This window comes from Ruditapes philippinarum, unplaced genomic scaffold (genome assembly GCF_026571515.1).
Source record: "Ruditapes philippinarum isolate M1 unplaced genomic scaffold, ASM2657151v2 ctg4402_1_1_1_1, whole genome shotgun sequence".
In the NCBI taxonomy this organism is placed as follows: Eukaryota; Metazoa; Mollusca; class Bivalvia; order Venerida; family Veneridae; genus Ruditapes; species Ruditapes philippinarum.
Window position 1 is genome coordinate 9,884 of NW_026862654.1, and position 22,242 is coordinate 32,125.

General features: G+C 31.0%; 1 long non-coding RNA gene across 1 annotated transcript; it reads right to left on the reverse strand.

Annotated features, from left to right (window-relative positions):
- Nucleotides 1–8,838, reverse strand: LOC132719743 (uncharacterized). Its single transcript, XR_009624270.1, has 2 exons — nt 8,633–8,838; nt 1–1,829 (listed from the first exon to the last, which is right to left on the reverse strand). It is a non-coding gene; the product is annotated as an uncharacterized LOC132719743 (long non-coding RNA).
- Nucleotides 8,839–22,242: the final 13,404 nt, after the last annotated feature.

The window sequence follows — 22,242 nt, forward strand, 5'->3', positions numbered from 1 at the left end:
TTTCATTTCATCAATATTTATAACTATTTCATTTATAAGTGTATAATACACAAATATTTACAGAGTAATCCAAATAAAAATGAACAACATATGTGCGTGTATATCATATCTGGTTATCTATCAGAGGAGAAAGCTTTTACCTTATGGCAAACCTTTATCAGAATAGAGGAAATAGTAAAAGAATATAAATAATATTGAAAATACTCGGATAAATAGCCTTAATGCAAAGAGATAGAATATTAGGAAATTGTAATTGAGACGCGTCACGACGAAACCAACATAATGGGTTTGCGACCAGCATGGAAACAGACCAGCCTGCGCATCCACGCAGTCTGATCAGGATCCATGGATGCTGTTCGCTTACAAACCCTATATAGCAAGTAGAGAAACTGATAGCGAACAGCATGGATCCTGATCAGACTGCGCGGATGCGCAGGCTGGTCTGGATCCATGCTGGTCGCAAACTCATTATGTTGGTTCTGTCGTGACGCGGCTCAATTAGTAATTGTGAATTATAGTATAATTCGATAATTTAAGTATTTTTCTCACATTTACAAATACAGTACGTAAAATTTATATACATTAAAGATACATGTAAGATCAACCATCTGAGATTTATAAGAGCCATTTGTAACCATTATCACATATAATTTGACCTAAGAACTAGAATACTCTTGTTATTCTTATTTATTTTTAAAATGCTATAAAATGAGTAAAAGAAAAAGAAGGGGAATAATTTGGCAATATACTCCACAATACAAAATGGTTGAAAAAAAAATATAATATGTTTGATAAAATCAAACATATTTAGATCAACAAGTGTATTTTAGCAATAGAGTTTAAACAGTTTGACCTAGGAAGATAAAACCAAAATTGATTCACAGGATTAAAAACTATTTTACATATCATCTACTTAAAAAACAACTGTCTACATTGTTATATCAGAAAGCAGGCTCTTGCACAACATCTGATTGCATCATCATTCGTAAAGAGTAAAATCATAAATTTTCTGTTCCTCTGTCAAATTATAAAAGTTATTATTTTACCTAGCTGCATGTATAAATAACTCATTTCTTATATCATCAAATAATGAACACTTAAAAAGGGTCTACTGAAATGACACAAAACGGACAACAGCGTGAATCTAAGGGTAGACCCTCATAACGGCCAGTCTCGACTCTTAAAGGTGCCACTCCAGCTTTAAACTTAGCAAACAACAATATTGCATTTTGAGAAAAAAATAATAATAAGAATAATAATAACAAATAAATAAATAAATAAAATGAAAAAAAAAAGAACCAACATCAACATGGATTTCCATGTACTTTCAATGAAGTTCAATATTTCCGCAGAAAGTCTATTGTTTTTATTCCTGTTTTTTTTCTTCTCTGATAATTTTTCAAAGACCTTAAGACTTTATTCATAGAAGATCATTAAATATTTAATTCATGCCATGTGCACAATATTTTAGGAAATATAAGATCCCATTGAAAAACAAGTTTAAAGTTAATGTTGTCAGGAATATCAACAAAGTCTTCTTCTTCTGTGGTGTCTTATTCCGTGTCCTGAACAAACACAAATCCACGAGCTATCTGTGGCACAAAGGTCCGTTATATCTGCACTCACACAGCTTCCTTCAGTATATCCTAGACAATGACATCGTCGTTCACACGTCACTTGTCCGGGTAAATTAAGTCCGAACATGATCCCAGAACAGCTACGACGGCTCGTGAAACACGGGCCGGTCAATTCAAAGAAACGTTGGGACAACGAGCACTTTAAGATCAACAGCAACAATAGGCAAATTGAAGTTGTATGTTTCATTTGGCCTGAAAATATAAATAACAACTACATGTATATTATCAGCTATCTCATTGTTTAAGAACGGCTTTAAAATGGATTGGTATGTAATACAATAAATAATAGCATTGATAGTTTTTAGTATTAGACATAACAACAAATCACTATTTAAGAAATCATGAATTATAGATATAAATGAGCCGCGTCACGACAAAACCAACATAATGGGTTTGCGACCAGTATGGATCCAGACCAGCATGCACATCCGCGCAGTCTGATCAGGATCCACGCTGTTCGCTATCAGTTTCTCTACTTGTAATAGGGTTGGAAAGCGAACAGCATGGATCCTGATCAGACTGCGCGGATGCGCAGGCTGGTCTGGATCCATGCTGGTCGAAAACACATTATGTTGGTTTTGTCGTGACGCGGCTCAAATGTTGTTGGCACATGTGAGATACATGATACGATATCGAATATATTTATATCGCATCAGATAAATTGTTCTAGACCAAAATATTATTATTCAGCATATAAATGCTCATAATAAATCTTAAGACTTGCCTTTAAGGACTATTTTAAAAGAATAACCAAAAGTTTAAATCAATATTTGAAAGTCTTTTGGAATATGTGCCCATTATAGACCAATTCATTTTCATGAATGGGAAATATGAACAAGCTGGGTAAATGTACATATGTATTCTGTAAAATATATTGATTTCATGAAATCATCATTGACAAGGTTAAAAAAGACTAGAGATAAATTATATTTTGGAAGGTTGAATTGACCACCATAGATGCCATTAGCGTGATAATTTAAATGTCGGCATGTCGACATATATTTATTAACGCGACATAATGTCTTCTTTCATGGCTTTGATGTAATAAATGAAATCACTTTGGCAACATCAGAATAAAAGCATTGAGGCATATCTTTTGTCCATAAAAAGTTGACAGCCTAATTAATATTCGGAAACTAAATCTCGCCCATCAAGAAAAACTAATGACGAATTGCATTTATCGTTGCCATCAGACACAAACTAAAATAAACGCTTTGAAAAGTACATTTCAGAAAGAGTATGTCGGCTATATTAAGTCTATCTGATGGCCTCTCCGATCTTGAAAGGCCAATTTAGTACAATCTATAAAATGTACTTATAAGTGTGTCTATTTGCTGAGCATTTCGTACTTTTATTATCAGTTATTATCTTACTATGATAACGTAAACATATTGATTGCAAAACAGTCATACCATATCAGCATTATTGTGATTAACACATACAGTCTGGAAAACTTCGAAAGGACAGTTCAGCTAATATTCATATGTTCTGTGTATTTGTATACTGTATATGAAGAACCTTGCAAAATAAATACATGCGAAATGTACTTTCCTGTTTATCATTTGAATACACATGCTATTCATTTGCAGTACATTTTATTCTTAAAGAGCAAATGTCAGCCAGAAGTTTTGTTTGGCAATATCGACCTGAGACATTTGAGTATTCAATGACCATCTGAGCCGCGTCACGACAAAACCAACATAGTGCGTTGCGACCAGCATGGATCCAGACCAGCCTGCGCATCCGCGCAGTCTGATCAGGATCCATGCTGTTCGCTATCAGTTTCTCTACTTATAATACGGTTGGTAAGCGAACAGCATGGATCCTGGTCAGACTGCGCGGATGCACAGGCTGGTCTGGATCCATGCTGGTCGCAAACGCACTATGTTGGTTTTGTCATGACACGGCTCATTTGTCGGTAAATATTGGATTCCGAAGTGAATTTTATTAATTTAAAAGTATGGAATAACAGTCTGTTTTATGCATAACTTAAAGTTAGTAACAACATTTCCCAAATTGCATCGACGTTTAGTGAAACATATATATTTTTATATTTTCTTCTTCTATTTTTTTATTTTGTTTTTACTGTATTTTGCATAACTTGATTACTATGTTTTTGTGCGTGCCAATCACCCGTTGTACGACATAACATATTGAAATTATGAGGAAATACACCGGGGGGAAAAGTGAAATGGTTAATCAAATAATGCTGTATAACTAAAAGCAATAGTGAAACAATCTAAAAAGAGTTTATTCAGGATTCAACTCCGCAACTTCGCGATTGCAATGCTATCCTTCATACCACAGAGCCACCGGGTCGTAATTGCAAATTAAGGACTTTACTATTATTAAAATTAATAAATAAATCGTAATGAAATACGAAACTAAGGGAAAACCACCCGTAAATTAATCAGTCTCCGGTCAGTATTGCCAAACAATTTACAATATAATTCGGATTTTGGCGAGCAGACAGTAACAATATAGTATTATGCTGTTAGGCACCATTTGAAAAAGTGGTTTTCTTTAAAGTTGCATCGTTGTAAGATGTACATCCGAATGTATCAGCCTAGACCTCCATCTTTTCCCTGTATGTTTACTTTGTTTGGATGTCAACCATCGAGGGCTATGGTAACTTATTGACTTACAGTATAACAGTCATATAAATATGCTTTGCGGCTGTTTTAATGTTGTATACCAACCTACATTACAGATGGACACAATTTGATATTTAAACCCCTTTCTTAAAGTGTTTGGTAACCATTCTAATGTGCTATGCCTATTTTGAAAAAGGACAAAAGTCCTCACATCTATAAGGAACTCCACTAAGGTAAAAAAAACCTCAAAACATGAAATTTGAATTTCTAACAAAGATCAGCTGAGGCACTTAAAAGAGAAATAAATGCATAAGAAAAGTAAGAAATCTTCTCAGTAATTAATCGAAAACCGTATTTTTGTGCTAGCCTAATTAAAATGTTTCCAGTCCCGTCATGTCAAAAACACTCAATGGAATCCCTTTAAAATGTAAAAGCGGACAATTTTAGACATAATATGAAAAATATTTAAGTACTCCTATTTAAAAAACAGGTAAAACAAAAAAACATCCAATCAAATTTACATGTAAACAGAATGTTTCCTTTGATTGTTAACCGAAACAACATTTTTTAAAGTTGTCAAATGGTCTTTTGATAGTGTCCATGGGTATGAAACTGACATACGATGTCGAAGCTATACAATAATGACTATGATACTGCCAGATATTACCGTTACCAGTAGCTTTTGGAGCCTACAAAGTGTACGAAATGCATTGTGTCATATGAAGTATACAACTTGATATACCAAACAGATATTCATTTACTCAGCTATCAATTTCATAAGTACAATTCTTATTCACAGAATAGTACACTAACTGTTAATTGAAATGTCCTTTCAAAAGTATCCCAACGTCGTTATCATGGTGAGTGTAAGTATATAATTTAGGTTGTTTAGCAAGCACTTACTGAACATATCTGGTAGATAAATACGCATGTGCAAAATGCACTTTAGATACGGACATATGTACCCAATATTACTTTGAAAACTCAACTGACCTTTCGAAGTGTCTATCAAATGGTAAAGCTGAACAGTTCTTTCAAGGATGAACTATTCAATGTACTTAGCTCTTGTTTGGTGGGAATGATTTAGTTTTCGAATATTAATAAGGTCTTTCCGATGGTGTCCATTATGTTAAGACGTGGTGATTTTTCCAAGAAGCAGAAATATAATAGGGCTTGTCGAAATGATATGAGCCGCGCCATAACAAAACCAACATAGTGCGTTTGCGACCAGCATGGATCCAGACCAGCCTGCGCATCCGCGCAGTCTGATCAGGATCCATGCTGTTCGCTTACCAACCCAATTACAAATAGAGAAACTGATAGCGAACAGCATGGATCCTGATCAGACTGCGCGGATGCGCAGGCTGGTCAGAATCCATGCTGGTCGCAAACGCACTATGTTGGTTTTGGTTTTGTCATGACGCGGCTCATATATGTTGACATATCTTTTCTTGATTCTCATCAACTACATAATGGTCAAAATATATTTGAACATGCCTTGATACAGACGTTGTCAAGATGTCTTTATTATCAAATCAAACAATGAGAGTGGACGACATAATTATGTCGATATGCCGACACACGGGTTATCACGAACATGGCATCTAGGGGAGTCAATTCCAGCTTCCATAAAATAACCATACTAAATCACTTAAAACTCGCAAGATTTTTCTTTTCAAGAAATATTTCAAAACAATATCCTAATTCATTTCCACTGTTTTTTTTATATCACTTTTCAAATTATTTACAGATACTGAAAAAGTGTCATGCCAATAATTGACTGATCCACTACAAATAACAAATTTAAAAGTATATGATGTTATGTACGAACAAAGGCCATGATATATAATATTTTATTACATCATGTACAAACAAAGGTCATTCTACATGTTTTTGACAATCTAACATGTTGATACATAATATGATAGTAGTGAATAAAAATGACATGCTTTAGAAACTACTAGCTGTTTATACAAATTTTATAATCGATTATCTTTATTGCATCGATTATCTCCATGGCATAGATTTTAAGAATGCCAACGATATTAACCTATCTTTATTCATATTTTGTTTTAGAATAACGCTTGATGGTTAATTGTTTGTAAATATATATAATGTAAAAAATTCGCCGCGTTGATGTATTTATTCTTTTGCGATATATCGATATATTTTTGAATTTCACATACATTCAAATTAATACTATCAAAAAAGTGTTGAATTCGTGCACAAACGTACTGGTTTTTACCTAGAACACTGATATGTACACAAAAGGTACTAATATAATAAAATTGCGTGTTCATTGTTCTTTGAACGAATTTTTTTGTTTCAACATGTATAAAATTACCTTATACCGGATATATATATAACTAAACGAGTAAATAACTTTGTTATTTGTCCCTTATTAAAATTATTACATCAGCTTGAAAAATCACCGGGGTGATTTGATACTTTAAGGATAAAATAGAATTCTCATTAAATATCCATTTAATAAATGGCGTTATCGGATTTATACAGCCGGGTTTTCCTCATAACTTTTAACACCGCCTTCACTTCTATGGCAAGTTTTAAATGCATTTCCTTTTTTTTTGACAATTCATTGATAAGATATAAAGTCCATTGATTTCAACTAAATAAATATAAACGTCACGATTATCCAATGAAAACTGACGTTACAATCGTGCATTTTTATAATATATTCAATAAAGGTATTCTAACACTTTCAAAATTAGTTTATTTTGCTTTGAAGAAAATCAATCATAAATATTGTGTTTGATTTTTCATAAATACATGCATATCTAATAATATTTTTTTTATATATTTGATCGTAATTTCATTTCATGTTAAAACTAGTTTGATTAGTTTGTTAAAGTATATTTATATAATTTTATTTCGAGATTAAAATGCCGTTTATATACATTTCAATATTATATTTTATTTTGTAATTTAACCACCAAATAATGAGTTGGTCCACACATTTTTTTATATACCGGTATATATATATTTTCTAATATCCAAATGTAAAACATTTGTTAAATTAAATCAGCAACCAGATAGTTTTTTTTTTATTCCGGAGACAACAATTAATGAATCATTCGGATAGCTAAATAAATTAACTTCTTATTCAAAATGGACTGAGAATGAATGAAAAAGTGATTTAAATTCTTGTATACTACATAGTTCTGGTATAAATCAATTTCATTGAATAGTTTTATTTATAATTACTTTTGAAACATACTGGCAATAACGTATATTTTGAGAGAGAAAAAAATTATCGAAACGTTTACAATTAAAATACGGGATATATTCTACATTTGTATTTGCACTCCAACAGAAAAGTAAAGTAAATTAAAAAAAAAACTATATAAAATGTAAGAGTATCTTTAAAAGAATGTGTGTACAGTCAAATCCTGGTGAGAGTTTGCAATCTGACAGAATTAACAACATTTATCACCCGTTACTAACGGAATTACAAATTCAAACTTACTGCACATTGTGACAAATTAAAAGGTCATTGACAGCGAGTGCCTTAAAGGAGAACCTAAAACATAAAATTAGAAACATCCTACATGGATCAGTTGGGACACTTATACGTAAAAATAAAGAAATGAGCCGCGTCATGACAAAACCAACGTAATGCGTTTGCGACCAGCATTGATCCAGACCAGCCTGCGCATCCGCGCAGTCTGATCAGGATCCATGCTGTTCGCTTAGCAACTCTATTACAAGTAGAGAAACTGATAGCGAACAGCATGGATCCTGATCAGACTGCGCGGATGCACAGGCTGGTCTGGATCCATGCTGGTAGAAAACGCACTATGTTGGTTTTGTCGTGACGCGGCTCAAATGATAAATATATTAAGAATTAGATTGAAAATCGGTATTAAGTGTGTGGGTTTTGCGATTCTGAGTCTAAATTGAATGAAACGCGTTTTTATAAACGCTTTTTATCTCAGGTCACTTTGCACAAAATAAATTATTATTCTTGAAAACGGATTGAGCGAATGATTTAAAATTTTACTCACAAGTTATTGGTAGAGACACATCAAATGGTATAAAAAAATTGAGAAAATAATTATTTTTTCATGAAATTAATACGAAAATGGATGCGTGCTGCTTTAAAAGTTAAAAAAAAAGTTTACTAGTATTTTTTCTGTAGTATATTTAATAAAGAATAAAAATTTTAATAATAAAAATGATAATGATAATAGTAGTAGTAATAATAATAATAATAATAATAATAATAATAATAATAATAATAATAATAATCAACAACGTCAAAATGATTATTAAGTTAATCATATTGTTTTATGCATTTTGTATTTTTTTTAATCATTTTAATACTTTAGATATTGCTTAATGAATAAAACATATAAATGCAAATTAAAAATAAAAATTTGTTACCTCTAGTTATGTTAAAAATTCAGTTTAATATTAAAGAAAAACGAGTCTAGCCTATCAAATATTTTGTATGGATTGTCAACTATAAGGAAGTTTGGCTTGTTAAGGAAAAAAGTCAACCATATATACCCAGTTTTTTCATTGGTAGGTGTCTTAACAATAGGATCACGTGTTTCTTTCTTCTAAAATACACGTGATTGTGAAACACGATATTTTAAATGAATTACAAGCTCACCGCTCCTACCCGACGTCTCTATCTCATACAATATCAAGAAAAGAAATAGATTTAACATTTCCAATTGTATGTAGTTTCATTAGACATCACCTGTCAGTTCTCTATTTTGATTTTTTTATTACTTGCTTAATATTCTATTTGATTGATTTGTTTGATTTGATCTATGTCTAGATTTATTGATTTATTCTTACTTTATTCGATTTTTAATCCAAAATAAAAAACTCTTTATTGACTAAAGATATGTACAAAGAATGAAATTATGAGGTGTAAAAAAATATATAAAAATATCGAGGCATCAGTAAATTAGTCAATCTATTTTATTTACAAGTACAGTACGACCTAATTAAAGAAGCATCCTTTGGGAGACAAAGACTTTTGTTGCTGCTGTATGGTGGCCGACTTGTGCCATGTCGTTTTTTTTTGCTCCACTGGAAGCCAGAAGAAAGCACAAAAATACGATATAGGGAACACTTTTGGGCGCAAGGCGAAATCACAAAAAAAACGAAAATACGACAAAGTATTCAATCACTTAGTTCGTGTTTTTGCATGGCGCCTGCGGAACGAAAATACGACGTAGCATAAATCAGCCGCCATACTGATGTGAGTTTTCAAATTGAACTGAACTTCATTACTTCCATTTATTAATTTATATATTAACTGTTGTTTGTTTTTTTGGTCAATTTTCCATTTCATTTGACATTTTCTTACTTTTTTATATTTATAAACAAATTGGAATAAAGTGAAAAAAAGATTTTTTTGTTTTATTTTATATATTAGCTACATCCCCCAGGTCTTTTGGTGCCCTAACACTCGATTGCAACACGTATACCATTATTATTAATGGTACATGTATATTTTTCTAATTGATAAATTGATAAAAAAAAATTCACGTTTATTCAATAATCGAGAATTTTGCTTATTTATTTAAAAGTAATTTATTTTCTGTTCAATTTAAAATTCATAGCACTTTTGTTCGCTTTGCAAAACAATCGAAAATATTTGTTGATAAATTCATATATCTACATAAAAAAAAAATAATTAAAAAAATATGGTTACTTGTTTTTATAAATTATGTTTTATTCATTCATTGTAACCCAGATCAGAAATTGACAGATCGTACATCACCTTCTTATGTCATTTATCATGTACCAACATAAAATATTAAATTGTATATGACTGGAACTCAAGTTTTGGAAATACACTAGTATAAAGACTAGCAGAAAACAATTATTTGAGCCGCACCATGACAAAACCAACATTATGGGTTAGTGACCAGCATGGATACAGACCAGCCTGCGCATCCGCGCAGTCGGATCAGGATCCATGTTGTTCGCTATCAGTTTCTCTACTTGTTATAGGGTTTGAAGATGAACAGCATGGATCCTGATCAGACTGCGCGGATGCGAAGGCTGGTCTGGATCCATGCTGGTCGCACCATTATGTTGGTTTTGTCATGGCGCGGCTCATTTGTCTTTGTAACACTTTGATATAAGAACTCAAGTTGTAACTGATATGTTCATCAAACAACAACTGCTAATCCAAAGACATGATATCTGCTCGAGACTTGAGAGCTTCAGCTGTGTTAGTTAATTAACATATGTATATAATCGGTTGGGAAACAAGTTAACACTATCCAATATTTTATTAAATAATAAATCTCACTCGAGTTCCTTTACTGAAACTTAACCATGTATGTGTGTCACGTGAGAACATAATTATGGTCGTGTCGCAGGCAGGGTCCCTCAGTTGAGAGGCAGACACCTTAACATTAACCACTCGACCAGCTCTCCTTTTTCTCTCCGCGGGGCTAAAACGTGCACCAAATACCCAACAGTAGATGTCGAAAATGAAGATTTCCGACTGTGTTTTTACTGTTTTATTTCAAATCCTTACAACGTAAAATAACGAATCTGTGTTAGCCTATTTAAAGTGTATAGAAATACTAATCAAGAATAAAAAAAATTCAGCATTAATGTTTTGCCATTTTGTCATATGCATTGATACAAGACAATTAAAAATGTGTGATGTATATATCTATATGAACATAACAACAATAAATATAACATACCTTTTTGTTTCTTTAAACCCGTGCAGTTATTCCAACCAACTAATTCATCTTAAAATACAATTTATAATTGTGACGATCCGTTTTTGTAAATGTTTTTTACTCCATTTCACATTCATGTGACTATCATTACAATTTTATTTATCTTTTCTCTTTATTTTCACAACGTCGACATCTTATTGCCAAGTTATTCGTGTTCTTATTTGTAGAAAAAGTGTCAGAGTACAAAATAGTAAATTGTAATAGTTATAGTACGTTAGTTATTATTCTTTTTTATCTATATACAATAAAATGAAAGATTAAAGTTTAAAATCCTTCTTCCGTAACAACAAATTAAATTAATTGTCGATGCATTGTTTTTGTTTTGTTAGGAAATTGTTCATATACCCCTTTTCAAATCAAATATCCATTTGTAATATTTTCAATTTTAATAATGCGTAATATTTTCACCTTTTTATCGATATAGTTTAAGGTATAAACTCAAAACCCGTCACATTTAAACGAACACTAATTTTTGAAAAGTACGATTATAATAAATAGGTAATTTGAAATCAGGAAGTGTTGCTATTTTGATACTTAAATATACAAAATACATTTTAAGTTCAGGTGGTTTCCAAAACGGTGACAGTGTTTTGAAATAAAAAAAACTGCTTTGCAGCAAAGTAACAGACTAATTTAAATACTCGTTGAAAAATGAAATAATTGAAAAGTAACTTTTTAAGCATGGTCGACTTGATTGAAGAACTTTGGTAGTCACGTGGTCCCTTCCCGCCAGGGACATTGGATTCTTTCATCTGATCAATCTCTCAACCATCTGTACGGAAGACTACCGTTTCTTCGCGCATTGTATCAATTGAATGGATTTTAAAACAAACGTTTTTTTTAATATTTAATTATTGATATGAGTAAGAACGATAAAAGTATTCTTAACTCAAAATTTTCCAAATAAATAAAGGATACGGAAAGTGGCGAAGTTTATCGAACCTTTATTATGTCATAACTGACGTCATACATAAGAATAAAGAAATTATAAGAATCATTTGCCAGTAACTTTTTTATTAAATATACTCATCAGATAAAGGTAGATCGTGTGAGGAATAGTAAAAAAAATCGGAAACGGTGCGGAGAGGTACACCGTACTAGCTCTTGATCAGTAAGTTCATGTTCTACTTACCGCTATAAAATAAACGAAACGTAAGAACACCTGTTAAACTTTCAACTTAAAAATAAAATCTATGTAAGCCAGCATTTAAAATATACGACACGAGGATAATGAGGATAAATAAAACATTGCATTGAATTTAAACTTGAGATGATTAAATAGATAAAATTCCCGGAAGTGAAACAAAAAAAACACGAAAAGGACAGTATAGATAACATTTTAGCTGAACTAAAAGAATTTAACCCATATGGAAAAAAAACAAAATGTCGATATAAGAAGATAACATTCTTTTCGCAAGCATGTTAACATTTGAGAAATAAAAAAAATAATGAAAAGAAGGAAACAATTTTGTTGAAAGTAAGTCAATGACACGGTGAATTACAAAGAAAACAAACTTAGCTGTTCGAATTTGAAAAAAAATGAGTATTATTTTTTTAACCACGTTTACAGCTTTATGCCTCCAGATGAGTCAAAATATTTCAAGAAAATTAAACTTGAGAAAAATGTAAGGAAAAGTGAAAAATTTCTAAATTTAAATAATATTTTACATATTATGAACGAATAATGTCTGATTTTTTAGTATTTACAACTATACTTCTTCTGCGTTACTAACGCAGTAAAGGCAATTTATGCATATTTTGAACCCTTTTAGGTAATTTACGTGGTTTGTAAGTGTCATTGTGTAAATTGCTTCCTTTTGGTTACTTCACAATATTACACATTCAAATACATTTTCAATTTTTTTATGAAATGATGAATCTAGATGCATGCTGCTTTAAGGCCCTTTTATTTATATTTTCTTTTTCACATGATACATTCATTTCACGTTTTCAATTAATATTTTCACATAACATTCATTACAAAATTACATACAAATGTTGTTGAGTTAATACATGTAGACATTTTAAAAGAGCTTTTTTGTTGAGTCAATTGTAAAATTTTCTTGAGTCAATTGGAAAAATGATGTAAATTTGGGGGGATGCTAAATAATATAAAAGGATAATCTGCGGAAAAAATATAGTAAACAAAAAACTTTTTTTTTTCAACAAACTACGGTAAGATAAAAAAAATAATATTAACAAAGAAAGCTTTGGTAATATACTTCTGATATATCATCAATCAGTACTTATATCATTATTAGAAAGTTATTCTACTGTTGAAATCATCAATAGAATCATTTTGAAATGCTTTGTACTTTTTCTAAGGATATTCTTTAAAGCAATTTTCTTTTTAAACACAAGAGTATTTGGTATTTTCTTTTTTGTTTTACAAAAATATATATATAATAAGAGAATATATGATAAAATCTTATTTCGTGAATGAAAAAATGACAAACATTTATCTTGGGTTGCATGTATAACCAATTTCAACAAACCATTTAAACAATTCATTCCAAAAAAATTAATATGTTTGTTGACAGGTCCAAAATATATGTTCTATGACATCTCTTTCCATATTACAAAAATCACAAAGGCTAAACTAATTTACACCTAATTATATAGAGAAATTGGTTAGTTGCAATATTTCTATGTAAGTAGTGAAAATAAAAAAAAATCGAAAAATATTATCGTACCAAATATCAAACGCATTTTTAATAAATTTGTTGCCAGTTGAAATTTTTATCTGGAAATACTGCGTCCCATTTTTACTTGGATTTTGATTTCTCATTCTGGTATTTTAGCATTATTTCTTTTTGAACCTGTGTTTATTTTCTATTTAAGAGATGTGTTTCGGGTTTTTTTTTCTTAAAACTCATGAACATTTGAGCCGTGTCATGACAAAACCAACATAGTGGGTTTGCGACCAGCATGGATCCAGACCAGCCTGCACATCCGCGCAGTCTGATCAGGATCCATGCTGTTCGCTTACAAACCCTATAACAAATAGAGAAACTGATAGCGAACAGCATGGATCCTGATCAGACTGCGCGGATACGCAGGCTGGTCTGGATCCATGCTGGTCGCAAACCCATTATGTTGGTTTTGTCATGACGCGGCTCATTTATTTCCTCGGTTGTTACAGATGGTATTATATGATTTAATTTTCTTTTCCAACATGTTCGGACTGAAGAGATAAGTCTATGGTAATTTAAAAACTCAGTATTAGGAATGATATACTCAGTTTTTAATTGATTAAAAGTTTGATTTTTTTTGTGTTTGTATCATAGATATCTTTTACACGGTATATATTTTTGTTTCTCCAATGTCTGAAATAGAGTAGATTATCGTTATTTTTTATATTTGAATTTAGCCAAAACATTTGTTCTGATATATTTTGAGGATTTTCATTAAAACTGATTTCACTTCAAGCTACTAATACTTCGTGTATAAATTTATTTTTAATTTTAAATTTCAATATATCCTTTGTGTTTATATGGCTTTGAATAAAGATATTCCACCTAAATGATTAAGTTTTTTCTTATTATCTCTTTCCACAACCATGTTTGTTTTGGGTTTTACGTCACACCGACACAGTATAGGTCTTTTGGCGACGTTCCAGCTTTACTAGTGGAGGAAGACCTCAGGTGCCCTTTCGTGCATTATTTCAGGCACGAACGGGCACCTGAGTAGAACCACCGACGTTCCGTAAGCTAGCTGGATAGCTTCCTCACTTGAAAGAATCCAAAGTCCCTGTCGGGATTCGAACCCAGAGCGGTGTGGGGCAAGTGGTTTGAAGTCAACGACCTTAACCACTCGGCCACGGACGCCCCTTCCACAACCTATTATTCGAATCGTTTATTATTCTTTTGATCCAGTTAGATTTTATAGAGCTCAAAAATATAGGAATGCCAATCATATATAGACCTCCGTTTTTTTGTACTCCTGTAGTATCACATCCCGTTTGACGTTATCCCTTTTTGAGCTCCATATAAATTCATAACATTGTTGTTTTATTGTATTTACACTATTACTTTCAGGATTGGGTAAAACAGAAAACAGGAAATTTAATTTTGGAATTTCAATACTGAGATATTACCAATTGTTGTGAGATTTCTAGCTTTCCATCTGTTTATGTCTATTTGGAATTGAGATAATCTGTCATCATCATTTCATACCCGATATTAGACTTTGGTCTATTTTTTATTGAAATGTTATTCCTAGTGTTTTTACACTTTCTGGTGTCCATGAAATATTACTGTATTTTTTTTCTACAACTAATATAAGGTCGTACTGGTTTCGCAGCGGGCCTATTCTTGGAGCTGTACATTTACTATAATTAAGATTTAGACAAATGAAAATTGTTCAAATATATTTAACATTTCTCTGAAATTGTTATTTGTACCATCTTATAATATTATTGCACCATCAGCAAACATCCTGTTTTTTGTGCCCCCACTATAGAGTCGCAGGGGGTCTAGATTTAGAAACTTAACAGGATTGTTGGTTAGCATGTGTAGTTGTGCACCTGGGGTTTCGCTTGTGAAATAATCCAGTATTTCTAGAGTTATTGCCCTTGACTTAGTGAAAACTACGTTCAACTATGTTGTATTATTTGTTCCTTGAGTGCTTGACTTAGAATCAACCAACTTTACAGGTATAATGATCAACATCACTGAGATTTTTTCAGTTGTGTTAGAGTTATTGCCCTTGACTAAGTATAAATTTGAAATTTAGTTCATGCATAGATCAAAAAAGTATTTGACCTGTAGGCCGAAAGTTTACAAGAATGATGGTCGACACGTGTACTTATGCAACTTGGGGTTTGCTTGTGGATTTATTCAGTATTTGTAAAGTTCTTGCCCTTTACTTAGTAAAAGATTTTTAGTTTTCAACTTGTGGCACATGCAGCCCAAAAATATTTGACCTAGAGTCATAAGATTGACAAAACAGTAGAGTGTTGGGGCACCCGTGTCCTATGGACACGTTTCTAGTTTACCTCTATATCAAATAGATTAAATTCTTACATATTTGTACTTTCTCATTTTGCTCAAGTTCAATTGCTAAAATAAGAATGTAATGTGATAAAGGATAGCCTTGTCGGACTCCTTGTCTGATATTGAATGAGTCCTACAAAAAAACCATTGTTAAGAATACAGTTTATTGGATTTTTGTATAACAATTTTACCAACATTTTTAGATTTGGTCCAAAGTTAAATAGATCAAGTGTACGAATCAAACTATCAAAAGCTTTTTCAAAATCAGCAAAAAATGATATTCCAATGTTTTCGTTTTGTCCTGCTTACTAGATTACATCATATATTAATCTTATATTTGTATCAATGAAACATTGCCCTTAATAAATCTAGTTTCGCTATTGTCGATCAAGTTATTTAGTACACGTTTAATTTTATTAGCAATTACTTTACTCAATATATTATGTTCTGTTCTGTTCTATATTATAGTCAACGTTTAATAAATTTATTGGCCGTCAGTTTGAAAGAAGTGACAAATCTTTGTTGGGGTTTTGGGATTAAGGTAATTAATTTATGTGCCTGCAACTGACTTTAAGATTCAGTTTCGAATGAATAATAAAGAGAATTTATACGATCATTTTCAATTTCATTTTAAAACATTTTATAATATTGAACATTTATACCATTTGATCTAGAACTTTTCCCATTGTTCATGGTTTTAATTGCTTCGATACATTCTCCTTCTGTAATAATTCCTTCATTAATACTGACTCGTTCTCGTTTAGCTTAGGGATTTTATTTTCATCATAAAAGTCATATGTTGAGTCTCTTTGTATCTTTTCATTGTATAGACTTTCATAATATTTTTTTGCTAATTCAGAATTTCATTTTGGTTTGACATAACATTACTGTTGACATTTAGATTTTAAATAATTTTACTTTCAGCATTTCTAGTCTCTACGTTATCTTGCAATTTAATATTTTTTCAATGTCTAATTTAAAACTTATTATTCTCATTATAATTCCATTGATGTTCTAGTTATGTTAATACCTCCTTGTTTTCAATTCTTACATGAACTGCTAATACAAGTCCGACTTCAATTTCAAAAGAATTTAGACTTTGAATATTTAAACCATTTCTGAAAAGAATTGATACGCCTAACTGATTACTAGAATTTCCACTATTGATAATTGCTCCATCCCATTCTTTTTCCCACTTTTCTTTATCAGCCTCTTTGAAATGAACTTCTTGGAGAAGGTCTATGTCAACCTTCTGTGTTTTCAACCATGGTCTTTTCCAAATATTCCGTTTACATTATAAGTAAAGATAGTAGTTTTAGACATTAAATTGAATCGATGTGGAAGAATTATATACTACCAAAGCAGTTAAAAGTTGTGCAAGTATAAAGGTCTTGCTGCGAAGAGCATTAAGTTGTGAATTACATGACCACGACTAAATATTGTTGAATTGATGTTTTATCTATTGTAAATGATCTATGACATTTATTTTTATTAATATCGGAATTGCTTGGTTACATTATATGTATGTCTGAATTTGTCTTATTTCAAGCATGATTGCTATAAAGTAAATCATAAGTAAACCAAATATAACCTATATTCAATGCTAATCAATGTTAAACAGTCATTACGTCATTTTTATCTACTATCAGGATTTAAAAATGAATGAAACAACAACAACAACAAAGAAACATATTTCAACATGACATATCAGAAAGAGAATATTAAAATGGTACCTAACATACACTCTTACATACCATTTAGAGATGTGAATATTTGGAGAAAAAAACCAAATGTTATAGGTTAAAATATTATGACAGGAAAGATGTCTGTTTTATTAAGTAATTGTCATATGATTATTAAATTTACTTTTTCTGAAATGAGTCATTAAGGAAATTTTAGGTGACATTTTGGAATAAGAGGATGAGACAGAAATTATAAAAGATATCTATCTAATTTTGACATTAATACTTTCAACTCAACATTATATATTACATTCATAATTTCAAATCTAATTAATTTAAACTGCAAGCAACACTTTTTTGACATTCCTACCATCAAATCTAATACATGCAACCGCAAACAAAATAGATATTCATTTTGACATTCATAATATCAACTCTAATAGATTTAACTGAAGACAAAATATATTACATTCAAATTAACATTAATATAACAAGCAAAAAATATTACATTCATTTTTATTTTCATGCTATCAAATCTAATACACTTAACTACAAGCAAATATATAACTTTCACATTTTGGCAATTTGAAATTTGACAATCATACTATCAAATCTAACCGCAAGCAAAACATATCATTCATACTATTAAATGTTGTAACTTTAACCGCAAGCAAAAAAAACTTTACATATATTTTGACATTAATACTATCAAATGAAATAAATTTAACTGCAACAAAACATATTACATTCATTTTCACATTCATACTATCAAATGTAGTAAATTTAACCACAACAAAACATATTACATTCATTTTGACATTCATACTATTAAATGTAGTAAATTCAACAGCAACAAAACATATAACATTCATTTTGACATTCATACTATTAAATGTAGTATATTTAACCACAACAAAACATATTACATTCATTTTGACATTCATACTATTAAATGTAGTTAATTTAACCACAACAAAACATATTACATTCATTTTGACATTCATACTATTAAATGTAGTTAATTTATCCGCAACAAAACATATAACATTCATTTTGACATTCATACTATTAAATGTAGTTAATTTAACCATAACAAAACATATTACATTCATTTTCACATTCATACTATTAAATGTAGTTAATTTATCCGCAACAAAACATATAACATTCATTTTGACATTCAAGCTATTAAATGTAGTTAATTTAACCATAACAAAACATATTACATTCATTTTGACATTCATACTATTAAATGCAGTTAATTTAACCGCAACAAAACATATTACATTAATTTTGACATTCATACTATTAAATGTAGATAATAATAATAATAATGATGATAAATAATAATAATAATAATAATAATAATAATAATAATAATAATAATAAAAAAAAAAAAAATAATAATAATAATAATAATCATGATGATGATGATGATGATAATAACAACAACAACAACAACAACAACAACAGGAATGACAACAACTGAAAAGCAACAACAATGACAATAATAATGATAATGAAAACAACAATTAATCATACATGACCGAATGCAATTGAATAAACACAAAAGAAACAAATGTTGTATCAACCAATCAAATTGTATTCAATAATTCAATAAAGCTCAATTGAATATTGTGCCATGATTTATAAACGAAGGATTATCTTTGTAATCTTGAAACATTTGTTCGTAAATGAAGCTGTCCTATCGTAAATTGTTCAAATATTAATTGAGTCCATCCATCAATTAAATATGTTCAATACCAGCAATAAAATAGGTTATTAATGAATCAATACTCCTATATTCCAAAATAGAGCTTTCACAATACCAAAATGGGAGTTGTTAAATTTGAACCAGAGAGCTTAATTGATTACAAAGTCTATAGAGATTCTCTTCAACTGAAAAGGCAATGAGTGACAATATTTGGATACAGTTCTTCTCTCCATTTGTAAGTACATCTACTCTTTTAGTTCCTATTGAAATATAAAGGAAAATGTTACATCAAAAACCGTTATGATTTTTTTAAAGAAAAAGTATGGCTTTTGCGTAATTTTCAGTAAAGGGTAGCTGTTACTACTTGGATATTTCAAGTCTGTTTTCATATGTTATGCAGTTGGGCTTTTGATCTTTTGTTTGGGTTTATTCTCATGGCTCTCATCACCCAAAGATTCATGTTTTATATGTTTTTGTTTACAATTATGAGCTATGTATCATCTTATTTATGTATATCAATAGGTGGTTGTGTGTTTGGTTACTGCACATCTTAACCTTCTGTGCAACTGTTATTGCTTCTTAACCATTCTTTATATACATAATTTGTTAATATTAACCTGTGCTCTTATGTTTTTTACCATGAAACTGTATGCTTGATGTCTTGTTTAAATGCAACATGTTTTATGTAGTCTGTATTTAAGTATTTTAATGGATTATCTATTTATATTAGATCTTAATATGTATAATTCCTTTGTGTTGCATGATTCGGATTAATGTTAGTGGAGTACTGTACTTTTTATCTGAAGTTACCAATGTAATGTTAGTCATAACTATGTTTTTCTTATATTATTTCCTTATCCAATGTATTAATTGTAACCTTGTACAGGATTCGGTGTAAAAATTCACAAGGGCTTATGTTTTGTTTGTTATAAGTATCTGCCTTTATTAATAAGATTAACTTGACTTGAATCCTATTAATATAAATAAAAACGCATGTAAGCCTTATTGTTTTGACCCATTACTTACGGATCTGTTTTGAATCTAGAACAACCCATTCGGAATTTAAGGGTGTTCAATGTCAAAATGTAAAAATTAGAAGTACCAACTCTGTCCGCCATGATGCAGCTTTTCGAAACCGAGCTCGCTGCAATGGTCTTAAAATAAGTCTGAAAAGTCTATTGTACATGGAAACGGATGCAAATAAACCAAATGTAATTGACATGAAATATGCTTCAAAGTATATGGTAGAGAAATATGTTCAAAACTTTTGTAGTCAGAAAGTGCATTTAATTTATGTTATAACATCGTAGTTCCGAACCCATTTCATATATAACAATTCCAAAAAGATATCATTGTTCACTACTGCAATATATGATTGCTTGTAAAATTCATTTATGCTCCCCATAGTCAGCCGCTTTTTTCCGTGCCCAAAGCCTATTCAGGGAGCATCACCCATATATATCTTATATAGTAACAGTATAATATAAATTTTACTAAAACTGTTTAGTTGGTTTACACACTTTCAAAGTTCAAGTATACAGATATTGATGCTTTCAAAATATCACAACGCTTCCGGCATAATTAACACCGGTATAATGGTGGACAAACCACTTCTTGTTGCTGGATCGTGTGGGGGTTGCTTTCATTGAACGCCGCCGTTCCTTGTTGATCTTGTTTATCATAATTTCTGTATAGGAGTTGCACGGTTATAGTATTAGAGTGGTCATCTCCATAAACCAGCTGACTGTAAAGGTTATCTTGATGGTGGTGAGAGTGGTGTTGGTAATTTACCCTCCGGACCACGACAGGGAATCACATTTAATTTACCAGAGCACAGGGCAGCCACGACATCGTTTCTTGTTAAAATGTCAAACCGTTTACCAGTACCAGTTGCCTTTACTTTCGCAAAGAACTGATAACTTCTGTACATGTCAGAGCAGAAGTATATTGAAATGACGGTAGAAAGTTTTTCGTGATCAATCACAACGGAAGTGACCTGCGCCTTCCCGGAATAGGACCCGGGTCGCCCGATTCACTGCCCAACGCTGTACTAACCGGACGGCTAAAGGTTAACGTAAAATGCACTCTTGTTCTTATAATACATATGTCGGTATGAATGTTCTGAGATAAAGATAGTTTGGCATCATTTGTCTAATAGTGACCTGACAAATGTTTGTATGATTAAAAACCAAATTCAAATAAGATTGTCATGTGTAATATCCATTTAAGAACAGAACAGGTACTAATATTGTATTTGAGATTCGCACATGACAGGACATCATCATGTAAATCCATAAACCGTCCTTAAAATAATATTTCTTTAATTGTCGGTATTTTAGAATTCAAGGTATATGATTATGTAAACAATGAATACATTTAAAAACCGGAATCCTTAAAAAACGCACAAGAAAACCGCAAAATTGAAAATACTGCAGGCTCGGTTTGATTAAGCCTGCTCAATGGGCGATAATGGTAAATGATGCAAGCTACCGTCCATGCCACTCTAGCACCGGCTTATAAGCAAATTAACCAGTAAACCAAATAATAAGAAACTTAAAGTAATTTGCATTTTGTCTACCAGTGTTTCTATAGGAATGGGATAGAAAATCTTTTTAGCTCTTAAAATACATAACGTACGCGCATATAATTAGGTCACTCATCATGTGATTACTTTTGTAGAATAGCGTTTTTTTTCTCTTTTTGTTTGTTAATCATAATTTTAATGCGATCTTTGAAATTTGACTTATATTTCTTATAATAACAACTCCAAGGTTGTTTAAATATCTATTTACTTAAAGGGGTTTAAGGTGATTTGATCGTCTATTTTTCTATTGAGAAACCTACCTATTATACAAGTACTGTAGTTAAGTGTCGTGGGATA